Here is a 12,225-nt window from a genome sequence, read left to right on the forward strand (position 1 = left end):
ACTAACTAGTTGAAAGCAAGGTTCCAGAGGAATTCTCTTCTCTCTTCCTACCTTGGGTTTTCTAAAGGGCTGGCCTGATGCATGTTTGGTAGGACGGCAGGGAGAAAAGAACATCTGCAAAAGCGTGCAATGCTCTGGAACGGAACTCTTTTTAATAAAAGATGCACACTTCCCAATGCACTGAATTTGGATTCTGGTAATTCGTGCAGGAGAGTGTCTATTTAGAGGCAGCGGAGGTATCATATGACATTGCACGTCAAGGCAATTGAGAAGCCCTCTCGTGGATTCCCACCCACATTCCCATTCAGAGCCCGAGAGGTCTGATACAGCTCTCTCGCTAACCCTAGTGAGCTAGAATGAAATCTCTCCGCCTCTACCAAGATCAAATGGAGTCACTCAATCAGGGGATGCCATTATTACCTGAACCATTCAATTTCCACTATCAATAATTTAATCGATTTGCTGAAGAACAGAAGGAGCACAGGCGGGCACCAAAGACCCATCTGGACGGAGGGGAACCGGAGGGAGTGATATTTGGGAGTTTCGGGCTGAGTTTCCCCCTCCCCAGGCGTGGCTGTCTCGATGTTGACTTTCACAAGTAGTGACTGAGAAGGTGGGTTGCTTTGCTTTCCTTCTTCCGTGAGGGCTCCGCAGCGCGTGGATTTAGGACCGAGCCTGTCACGCCTCCGGCTGCTGCGTGGCCCCAGAAAGTAACTTAGCGTAACGTTATCCGGGGCATTCATTAATAAAAAATGTTGTTATTATCTTGATTGAATTCCTATTAGGCAAACAATGGAGAGGTCAGCGAGCGCACTATATTTAAGCGGGCGGGTGTTTAAGACAACGAGTAAACCACTCTCAGGCACGCTTTGGGAGAAGTGATTGTGGACATCCCGCGGGGACGTCCCCAGTGGTCCTCCGGCCAGGGGGCCAGGCGGTGGGGGTTGGGAGGGGCGGCTTTCTCGGGAGATTCGACGATCTCCCTCCCCTGGGAGTCCTCACCCACAGCTTGTCTGCTCCGGACAGAGGAAGCAAAGTTGCAAAGTGGGGGTCCCAGGAGTCAGTGGAGCTGCCGACGCTCAAGCTCCCTTGCTCCTCCTTTCCCGGTTTTTCTCTTCTCCCACCCATTGTACCCCTTCTCTCCACACATTCCCCCCTCTCCCCCAAGGTGTTGCAGAATTAGGGACATACAGAAAGACTGGGCTTAACTGTGAGTTACCCACGTCCAGCGTCTCGCAGACTTACCGGGCTGGGATTCTGCTTGGCCCTGAAACCTCCTCTCCGCCCCCCCCCCTCCAATAGCTAACCGTCCGGGGGTGCCCAGGCGCATGTCCCATTCTTGGGCTGCCCAGGCTCGGGGAGCAACGCTAAAGGGTTCAGTCTCTGCGTCTCAGCCAAATGTGTCAAGTGGTAGTGGCGGTGGTGGAGGAGATTGGCACTGCCTGGGACCCACAATACCTACGGGAAAGGGACTAGAGGCCTGAGTAGGACAGATCCGAAGCCTTCGGGAGGAATTCTTGGTGCCTAGATCCTCGGGTGGAAAAGACTAGTCCTAAAATTCACCAAGGGCCGGGGCTGGGGCTGAGACTGGGGAGGAAAAAAGACGCCGCTTTCCCTTTAAGCCTCCGGCCCAGCGCTGGTGTCTCTGGCGCCGCTACTCCTGGGGTTAGTTTGACCAATGGAAGACCAAAGAGGGATCTAAATAATTTCTGACCGACAAAAAGCCGAAGGCAAGCGCTTGTCTGTCTCTCCCTCTCTCCCTCTCTCCTTCCCTCCTTCACACTCATATACCCCAAAACACACGCACGCACGCACACACACACACACACACACACAAATTCACGCGCGCACACACATACGCACATATACACGCTCGCGCGCGCGCGCGCACACACACACACACACACACACACACACACACACACACAAGCTGAGGCAGCCGCGGGATCCTGGGGGGTGAGGGAGCCAGGCTCGCCCCCCCCATCTCCTGCCCTCCCTCCTCCCCCCCTACCCCCCCTCATGAAGCTTTGATGAGACACTTGAGCTGCTGCTGCTGCTGGTCGTGCCGGCGGCGGCTGGGACTGGGGCGCGGACTGGGCTCCGGGGCGCGGAGGAGAAGGAGGAGGAGGAGGAGGAGGAGGAGGAGGAAGAGGAGGATGTGACTCTCCGAAGCAGGGGACCCAACCAGCTTTGTGTGGACTCTAAGGTAGGGGGAAGCCTCGGAGTCGAGACGTGTCAGGGCGGGCAGAACGGGGTTCCGTGGGGGACCAGCCCTCGTTCCCCCGAGAAAGTTGTTCGCGGAGTCGGGGGACGCGAACGCAGGGCTCAGGGGCCTCCAAGTTGGGGAAGGGGTGGCTTGCTCTTCTCTCTGGCTCTCCCCCGAGGAGGATTAGAGGGTTGGAGTGAGTTCTGGGACCTCTAGTCCCAGACAAACGAAGCGTGTGTCCCAACGGAAGAAGGGGGGCTGGCTGCTGGGACTTGGACCCGGGGAGAGGGCACTTGGAGAGTGCGCCCTAGAAGGGGCTGAGGAGCAAGGGCACGGAATCAACGGGAATCTGGAGGAACTGGGACGTGCGTGTGGGCTGGGGGGCGGAGGGGGCTGGGGAGAAGTGAGCAAAATGGGGGCGCCAGAATTTGGGGAGGTCTCCGGCTACTGTGAGGGGATGAGGGACGTTGGGGATCCCATTAGGAGGCTGCAAAGGAACCGAGGGCGAATTGGAGGGGCCAAAACTGCAGCTTCTTGTTGGCGTGGCCAAATGAGGGATTGGGAGATGAGGAGGGGATCCTTCCTTGCGAAGAGCTGGACTAGCCCCGCTTCTCGAACCCCATCCTCTCCATTAAACTGCCAGGCCTCCACCTCATCCCCTGGCGCCATCCCGGTGGGGCCAGCTGGGCTACGGTCACCTGCTTCCCGAGAGTTGAATCCCGAGTAAAACTGACAGGTCCAGGGCGAAAGTATCTTTCAAAACTTGGCTTTCCCTGGCAGTCCACACCTGGCCCCGCCCCGGGATGCGAGATTCCGGCAGCAATAACTTCCCTAAGCCCCTCTCCCTTCTCCCCCACCCCGCTCCCTCCGAGAATGGCTTTGCTAACAAGTCCAGTACCAACTCTTCCAAGTCCCCAGGGCCCCGTCTGGTCTTCTTGGTATGGGAGAGGGGAGAGGGAAGGGGCGCAAAAGTTTCGACTTGGTGCAGGAGAGCTAGCTTAGGGCTGGTATTTGGGGGTGAGGGGGAGAAGGAGAGCGCGGAACCTGGAGAGGGGGGACCGAGGGACGAGAGGACAGACTCCTGCCTTCATGAATGGGAGTGGGTAGGGAAGAGTAAAGAGGAGTCCACTAGAATTGGGGGAGTCCCAGGGGTGCTTGGGGCGGCGGGCGAAGGAGCTAAGAGGGTATCCGAGTGGGGAGACTGCGTGCGCGCCTCTGAGGAGTGAGCGGCGCAGGCGGCTGGGTTTGTGTTTGCTGGCGGGGGTGGGTGGGGTGGAGAGCTGGGGGAGGGGGGTGATTGAGGGATGGGGGTGGCGGGGGACAGAGGAGCTAGGGAAGGTATAGGGTGCCCTCTGCCGGGGAAGATTCGAAGCTCAACTGCAAGGCCGGGGGAGGGAGGGAGGGACTCCTGGGCTTCTCTCCCACCCCCGGGGCTGCGACGGAGAGAGGGAGGAGGGGAAGTTGGCCGGGGCTCTCCCCATCCCCGGGGCTGCCGTGGGAAGCGGGGGAGGGGGAGGCTGGCCAGCGTTCCCAGGCGTCTTTTCCCGTTACGATCCACCTCCGGCAAGGTACCCCTAGGACCGGGAGGAGGTGGGATCCGCCGAGTGGTCCCGCTGGATCTGGATCCAACAATGGTGCACCCAGGAAGGCTTCTGATGCGTGTACGGTGATGTCTGGAACGCATTTAGAAGAAGCCTGGCCTCGCCATCACCGTACGGCTTCAAACGGTGCTCGCCAGCGTTAGCCCATGTGCCTTATTTTAGCTGGACTTGTAAGAGGGTCGGAGGAGCTTCTCCGCCCCCCCCTCCCCCCCCCACCCCATATCAACAGTAACCAGTGAACATTTTCTGACAAGAGTGAAGGAATGTTCTTGGCCGGGAGCTAGGGAAAGCATATTTCTAAGTGTTTATTTCAGAAGCTTAATCCACTAGTACTGTACTTCTTTCCGGAAAGCAATATTGTACACATTCGGGTACTTTGGTTTTTAACTGAGTGAAAATGGGACTGGGATGCTGAAGGATATCCCAAGAATCAAAAACTCCTCTTAAAAAATGTTCTTTGCCTTTCTTCTAAAAGAAAAAAATGCTATCTGTACTTGGAGAGTCGAAGCTTTCCTCTTTTTTTTCCTCCTTGGCCCTAAAATTTGATCTTGTCTGTTTTCCATCCTCTGTTATTCCTGCATAATAAAAGAAGTAATTTGTATAAACGTGGGAGTTTCTCATTGTTTGCTTTATGCAACATAAAATTTCCTAGGTTGAAGGTTACTTGGATGTGACATGGCCAGCTTCAAGCTATTATAGCTCATGTATCACGTAGAAATTACACCAGGAAGTTTTGGCAGAGAGAGTCCATGTATAACATTCACTGAAACCATATTGTCTGATCTTGCAAATGTAATAATGGAAAATTGCTGTTACTTGAAGCTTGCTTACCCCTGGACTAGCAGCAGAGGTAAGGGAAAAGGAAAAAGAGACACTTGTTGAAATGTAACCATAGGCTGGAGTGGAATTTAAAACATGTTGGTTATCATAACTGGAATTCCAGCACCTTAAAGACTCCTTTTCTCCTTTTGTTTTAAATGAAAAAAAGAAAAGATAAATGCAGCAATAAAAAAAAAATAGATACCAGGTTATTGCTGTCTGGTGATTGAGATTTTTATAGAGAATATTTTATCTTTCTAAGCACATTAAGCAAATCAGAATTATTTCCACATGATTGCATGTTTGGGGGACCACTGCAATAGTGGCATGCATCCTCAGCCATTGCATTTTTAAAAAGCAAAATACAACTACAGAAGTTTTTTTTCTCATTCAAAGAAAAATTAGATAGTTTTAATTTTGTTTTTGTTCAGTAATTGTTACCATTAAAGAATCAATAGCTATTGGACATCCGAACCTCTGACAGCTAAGGTATTCAGGAAATCTCTCCTAACATGCCCTTTTCAATCTAGTACACATGGACAGCTTTACTTTTAAGTAAAAAATAATTCAGAAAATTGTCATTAACTGAGAATGGAGAGATCGAATATTCATTTGAGTTGTTTTGCTACTGCAGGTTAATTGTGCACACCCAATAATGACAAAGGAAAAGAGAGTTTTCATTTTTAAAATGTCATCACTGAAAGTCTGCATTCCTGTATTGTTTTGTTTTGCTTTTTAAACTAACTATGGCTAATGTGCATTTCTGAAATCCTTCAATGAGTGATTGGATATCCAGCTTAATAGGGGGCGCCATTAGGATGCAGGCTATTCTATTCTCTTCTTACTGGAATAGTTGAGCGTCTGAGCTCTTCAGTGACCAAAATGAAATGATTGATAATTCTTTTTTCTTTCCAAGGCAAAGCAGTCCTCATTTATAGTTAGCCCCTTTGGCAAGCTGAGCATGCTCACCTAGACGTAGACCAAAGAGCAGGGTTACAGTTTTCCTCCACTCATATTAAGAACTTTAAACAAATGTATTTTATTCTTTTTTGTGATTGTCTTCTTAAAAAAAAAACACCCTGCATTTGTGCAGGTAATAAAATTATGAAAGAGAACACAATATCCAACTTTTGTTGTGAGAATATCTTCATTTCTCCAGGGTCAACTAGAACATCAACAGATATAAAGTTTAAAAGTATCATCATCATCATCATCATCATCATCATAGAAATAATAATAATGATAACACTGAAATTTCATTGCTTAGGCTGTTGGGAGACCAAGAGAGGAAATAAAAAAAAATTCAGACTTCCTGTATGTAAACAGTGATAGTAGAGCTTGGCACTGTGGCCAAGCTTAGGATTCCTTTTAAAATGAAAGTCACTCCCCTCTTTTAGACAGCTGTACTATTGATTTATTTTAATGGCTAAAATGTAATTTTCAGCTTAGATCTCCCTGCATGGAAGATTTCAGTTTTCATGAAGCAGCCCAGGCTGAAGTGTAAGCGGATATATCCCTTTAATAGGGTAATTACTAACTTGTCTAGACTTGTTTTCAAGCGATTGTTATGAGCACTCAGTTTCCACTAATTGCAAAATTGCTGCTTAATTGAAAGACTCTCAATCATCTGGTGCAGCAATTCAGACCCTGGCAGGCTCTGTGATCTCAAACTGTGAAGTGCATTTTAAACAGGAAGCAGGGAGAGAATTCAGTGCAATTTTAGCTATCCAACTAGGGTGCTTCAAGGAAGACTTTCAGTTGAGGTGGAAAACATGTGGATGACAAAAATAACATTAACTTCCATTGTAATAAATTTTCTTTATTAGGACGAACAACACACAGATGTGCTTCAAAAGTGAATCAACAGACGTATTGGTTACACCATTCATTCAGTCATTCTGTATCGTACAGACTAAGGTTAAGCAATATATTATGTTGATAAATTAAATCCTTATGTCATTTCCATGTGGGGTTGAACTCCAGTAGATTCAGCAAGTGAAAAGGAAAACGGGTATTTTTTAAGCATGTAAGTAATCAACTCCCCCTTTAAATTTCTACTTATGACCAAGAATTTAAAAATTCTAAACCTGACTATAAGTTACATACATCACTCATTTTCTGAAATGCTTAGATCAAATACACTAATTAGCTGTGGAACCCTGCTCAAGTCCCTTAACCTCTGCCTTAGTTTCCTCATCTGTAAAATAAGGATAATAATAGCACCTACCTCCCAGGGGTTGTTGTGAGGATAAAATGAGATAATATTTATGAAGCACTTTGCAACCTAAAAGCACTATATAAATGCTAGCTGTTGTCATGATTAAAGTTAGGACAGCAGATAATGGATATATGCCATGGTTATCAGCCTCTAACCTGGCGCAGAATTGAGAGTTGGAGAAACTTGGGTGTAAATCCCACCAGGGCAGGGGTTCCTACCTTAGGGTCCTTAGGATGTCCCCCAAGGGATCCATGGATAGATTTCAGGAAGTCTGTGAACTTGGATGGGGAAAAATTATAAATTTTCACTCACCTTTAACTGAAATTATATATATATATGGTCAACAACCTTTGTTTCTGGTTGGATGGTTATGGGGAAAAGTTACTTACCTTCTCTGAGGTTTAATTCCTCATCTGTAAAATGTTGATGATGATAATAGCTAGAGTTCCCACTTCTTTCCATCCTGAATCTCAGATGAGATTATAGATAAAGTAATTTGCAAACTTGAAAGCACTTTTCAGGTCAGTTATTATTATCATTCCATCACAGATGAACAACCAACTAATGAATAGGAATGTGTTGGCTTGGCAGTCAATGTGTAGAACGGGGGTTGATCCCTAAATGCAACCCATGGTAGTCTCACTTCATTAAATGTAAGGGTGGATCCATTTAAAAATGAGTCCCGTGATACATCACAGGATCATAAACCTAAATCTCATAGTGACTTTAGAGATCACAACATCATAGATTTGAAGCTGGAAGGCATCTCAGATGCCATCTTGTTCAATCTCCTCATTTTACAGATGAGGAAACTGAGGCTCAGGGAAGAGAAGCAACTTGCCCCAGGTCACAAAAGTAGTTAAGTGTCAAAACTGGGATTGGAATCCTTGTCCAGAAGGAAGAAGTGAGATTATAAAACCACAGTTCTGATGCCTCCCATTCATAGCCAAGGTAAATTTTGAGGGTGGGTTCCATTGGAGTTGGCTTTTTTTTTCTAAGAGCAAAATAAACTAATTTACAAGCTTCCTTGACAGCTATAAAAAGTACAAGTTTATTTGCTGGGAACCCCAAAGAGTCTACGTTCGTTGTTATGGAGCTCCCCTTCTCCAAGAAGTTAATTTAAAAAGAACGCTTCCTCTGTTGTCATGGCAGCCATCTACTGATCTGAGAGCCCTTAGAACCTAGTAACTCTGGAGTGTGCTTTCATCTTTACTTTCTCCGGGCTGATGGAAATTTTATGATTACCTTCTGTGCGTTCCAGGCATGACTTGTGACTGTGGGGCAGTTAAGGTAGGATTTCTGATTCCTCTAGGGATGTGCCTGGAAATGTTATGGAAACAGCCCTGAATTTCAAATGGGCTTATTAGCATAAAGCCTAGAAGAGAGTCTGTCATTTAATTTAAGTTATTTACGGGTGAAATGAAGGTTTGTGGGAAAGGAACCTCTAGGAAAATGAAAGGAGCAAGTCCTCATCAATGAAGCCCTCTGCCTAACCTCCCAGAAACTGGAACACTAGTGCCACCTAGGGAGGAAAACCCCAACTTGCCCAGCCAAGGCCAAGGGGCTCCAATGGCCTTCAAGCTACCCCCAAGCTTCCGCCTTTGCTCCATTTGTGGGATTGAAGAGTGTGTGTCTGTCTGGGTTGGGGAACAAGGGGGTGTGGGAGTGTTCTCAAGTGTTTGGAGCCAAGACTGCTGTTGAAGGAGAGATCCTATAACTCAATAAATCATCTGCAGAACTTTTTGGAGTGGTTTAAATGTAGCCCTTAACTCAATATAAAGGCACCTTGAGCTACCTGTAGACTGACCTTGGTTTTACATTTATTATTTCAAAGGAAATTTATGGAGATAGCAAGGTGAAAGGTTTTGCTTTCAGTTATTTGCCTCAGGCATCTATGCTTTCTAAGGTACAGGAATACCAAGTAAGTGGAAGACAGAAAACTTTTAGATTTATGTGCTCCCATAATATACTTTTAACTTGAGAAACAAAAAGGTATGATTTGAGAAGACCTAAGGATGAAAATAAAAGAGACAGTGTGGCCTATGGGATAGAGAACTACTGAGTGCCTTGGAATCAGGCAGGAAATCAGGTCAACAAGTATTTATTAAGCATATATTATAAAGAAATGGTTTCAGATGACCATAACCACGCACTAAACAAGTGCCTATTATGTGCCAGGCATTGGGTTGAGTCCTGGGATACCAAAAAGAACAAAAAAAAATTCCTTCTCTCAAGGAAATCACAATCTAATGAAAGAGATGGGTTCAAATCCTGCCTGTGACATATACCAGCTACGTGAAGTCAAGTCACAATCTCAGTGTCTCAGACAACAGATTATTTAGCCTTTATTCAGCACCTTCTGTATACACTTGTCACTGTGTTAGGTGCCATAGATACAAAGACAAATATGAAAGTCTCTTCGCTGTAGGAGTTTACAGTCTGGTACAGAGATCCTGACTCTAAACCTTACTCCCTGGGTGACCTCAAACAAGTCACTTCTCTGGCCCTTGATTTTCTTCATCTCTAAAATGTTGCGGTTGTATGGTGTCAGGAGGTTCTTAACTGGGATCCATGGACAGATTCCAGTGGGGTCCATGAATTTCCATGGGGGAGAGGGGAATTAGCCCTTAATTTTCACTAAACTCTCATTGAATTGAGAATTTCCTTCTCCAATTATTTAAAAACTTTATTCTGAGAAGGGACCCATAGGCTTCACCAGATTCCAAAGAGGGTCTGTGACCCACAAAAAGGTCAATTACTCATATATTACATGATCTCTGAGTTCCCTTCCAACTTTAGACCTTTGGTATAACTATATACATAATTAATACAAGATTTGTTGGGAAGGCACTAGCAACTGGAAATCAGGCATTGGGGTAAAAGCATCAATCTGGTTCAAATCTCACCTCTGAAAGTTACTCCCTGTGTGTCTTTGAGCAAATCATTTAACCATTCTGGGCCTCAGTTTCCTTATCTTTATAATGGGAGGGTTGGAGTAGATGTGCTAAAGGTAAGGTTCCTTCTAGCTGTCGGTCTGGGATCTTGTTCTCTGAGCCTATGATCTCACCGGAAGATTCAGAAGGGTTGTCAGTCTACAGAAGTAGAAGGAATTTTCACACAAAGAGTTTTCCACACCAGTGAAATCATAGATCTTGATCAAAATAAGAGGATAAAATTAAAAATCTCATGCCATAGGTATTTAATAACCAAGAAAGAAATGGTTTCAGATGCCCATGCCCATGTACTAAACAAAGATCTTTTCTCCCTGTCCCAGCTTCTCTTCCCCACCCATCAAAAAGATATTTGATCTAAAAAATTGCAACTCTTTGATTCAGGGTTAGAGATTTAATGCTGTTACACAGGTGACTGGCATTTCTGAAAATGTTAACACCATAGAAGAAAAAACCCAAACAAACTGTGTTTGGGGGTTGGTGTAAAACCATATGTTTTAGGGGAAATTGAAATAAATACAATACTTTTTCCCCAGCCCCATTTACAATATAAAGTCATTTTGTTAGCTTAGTGAGATTTTAAAAAGTATCACGTGTGACTTTCTTTGTTTTAAAAAAACATGCTTGGCATGTGAAATTCTAAAGTATCTTTTATTCAGACATCAATTACAAAGATGTGTTGCATATGCTTTTTTTCATTAGAGGATTGCCTGGGGAAAGTGAAAGGTTAAATTAGAGATAAGGTTCCAGTCTACATTGGTGAAAGGAGATTGTACACTGGGAGTTTCCCACTGAGATGAAATCACATGTCTGGACAAGAAAAAAAAAAGAAAGAATTTACTTTTAAGTAAAGTTAAAATTATAAGTTTTTATTTGAAGTAAAGTTAAAAGTTTTTATTTTTTTGGTTACAAATGGACCTGAGCTACTGAACTTTACAGCTTCTAGTATCTTTTCATTTTTGTAAGTTTAAGAGAAGTGGGGGGGAAAGGCCAGTCACTTACATTCTTATAAAACAAATACAATTATCAATTAATCTACAAGCATTTATAATTGTCTTTGGTTGTTTTTTTCTTTAAATTACAAGCCAGGCACTGTTCCATTTTCTGGATGATTTAATATATTGACTCTGGTGCTGACTACCTGTGTGACCTTGGGATGAGTCACAATGCCCTTGGGCCTAAAGCCCCTATTGTGAGGGGGTTAGATTAGATGGTTCCTTCCAAGTCTAGAAGTGTGAGCCTGTGACCTAAAAGTGGGACCAGATTGAGATGATCTTCTTTTTTTATAATCAATTTATTTATTTTTAGTTTTCAACATTCACTTCCATAAGATTTTGATTTTTAAATTTTCTCCCCTTCCCTCCCTTCCCCCTTCCCCAAGATGGCATGAAATCTGATATAGGCTTTACATATACATTCATATTAAACATATTTTCACATTAGTCATGATGTAAAGAAGAATTAGAACTAATGGGAGAAACCACTCTAAAGAAAAAATGAAACAAAACATCAAGAGAAAAGGAGAGCAGATAGTGTGCTTCCATCTGCGTTCAGACTCCATGATTCTTTTTCTGGATGTGAATAGTATTTTCCATCATGAGTCTTTTGGAGTTGTCTTAGATCCTTGCATTGCTGAGAAGAGCTAAGTCTATCAAAGTCGGTCATTGCATAATGTGGCTGTTACAATGTATGAGATGATCTTCTTGCTAGTGCAGAGTAAAATAAGATCAGAAAAGTAGTATCATAGATTTCATGCTGGAGGGGACCAATGAAGTCCAGTTTTATTCAGAAGACAAGGGTGATGAGATTTTAGGATTTACAGGATCAGACCTCTGCATTAGGAAGATAATTTTGTTTACTATGTGAAAGGTGGTTTGGTGAGAGGAAAGACTGGCAAACAGGGAGAACATTTAAATGAGTCTTATAACGCAGGCCAGAGAGTAATGAGGACCTTTAGCCAAGGTGGTAGTTACAGGAAAGCAAAGAACAGGCAGATGAGAGGGAATTTGTGATTATTGGGCCGTGTCTAAAAATACCTTTCCAATGCCAACCTTTTAATCAACAACTGGCATGCTTATAAAGTGTGCAGATATTCATATAAAATGTGACACTTGTAGCCAGGCCATACGGATAGCTAACATGTTGGATGACAGACTCAGGACTCACAAACAGAGGCTGGAAACCTTCGGCCAAAATCCACAAGATGAAATTGAACAGGAATAAATGTAAATTCCCACATGTAGGTACAAAAAATGAATTGCTCAAATATGTTATGGAAGAGACATGGTTTAACAGTAGTTGAACAGTTTTTGTTGACTCTAAGCTTAGTTAGCTGCTAAAAAGAATAGATCAAACCAAACCAAATGAAACACTCTTGGGCCACATATATATATATATATATATATATATATATATATATATATATATATA

At 44.4% G+C, this 12,225-nt stretch overlaps 1 protein-coding gene across 2 annotated transcripts in view; it reads left to right on the plus strand.

Annotated features, from left to right (window-relative positions):
- Positions 1 to 327: 327 nt before the first annotated feature.
- The window catches only part of BDNF (brain derived neurotrophic factor), a 48,896-nt gene continuing 36,998 nt past the window's right edge, over positions 328 to 12,225 (plus strand). The window contains exon 1 of one of the 2 annotated variants that reach the window (XM_027852579.1): positions 328 to 613. The gene's annotated coding sequence lies outside the window, so the exon portion shown is untranslated. Of the gene's footprint in view, positions 614 to 2,139; positions 2,207 to 12,225 lie in introns of those variants that run through there. The other variant, XM_027852578.1, reaches the window with a different exon arrangement.

The sequence above is a fragment of the Vombatus ursinus genome, unplaced genomic scaffold, assembly GCF_900497805.2.
Source record: "Vombatus ursinus unplaced genomic scaffold, bare-nosed wombat genome assembly UNPS02009770.1, whole genome shotgun sequence".
NCBI classification, from domain to species: Eukaryota; Metazoa; Chordata; class Mammalia; order Diprotodontia; family Vombatidae; genus Vombatus; species Vombatus ursinus.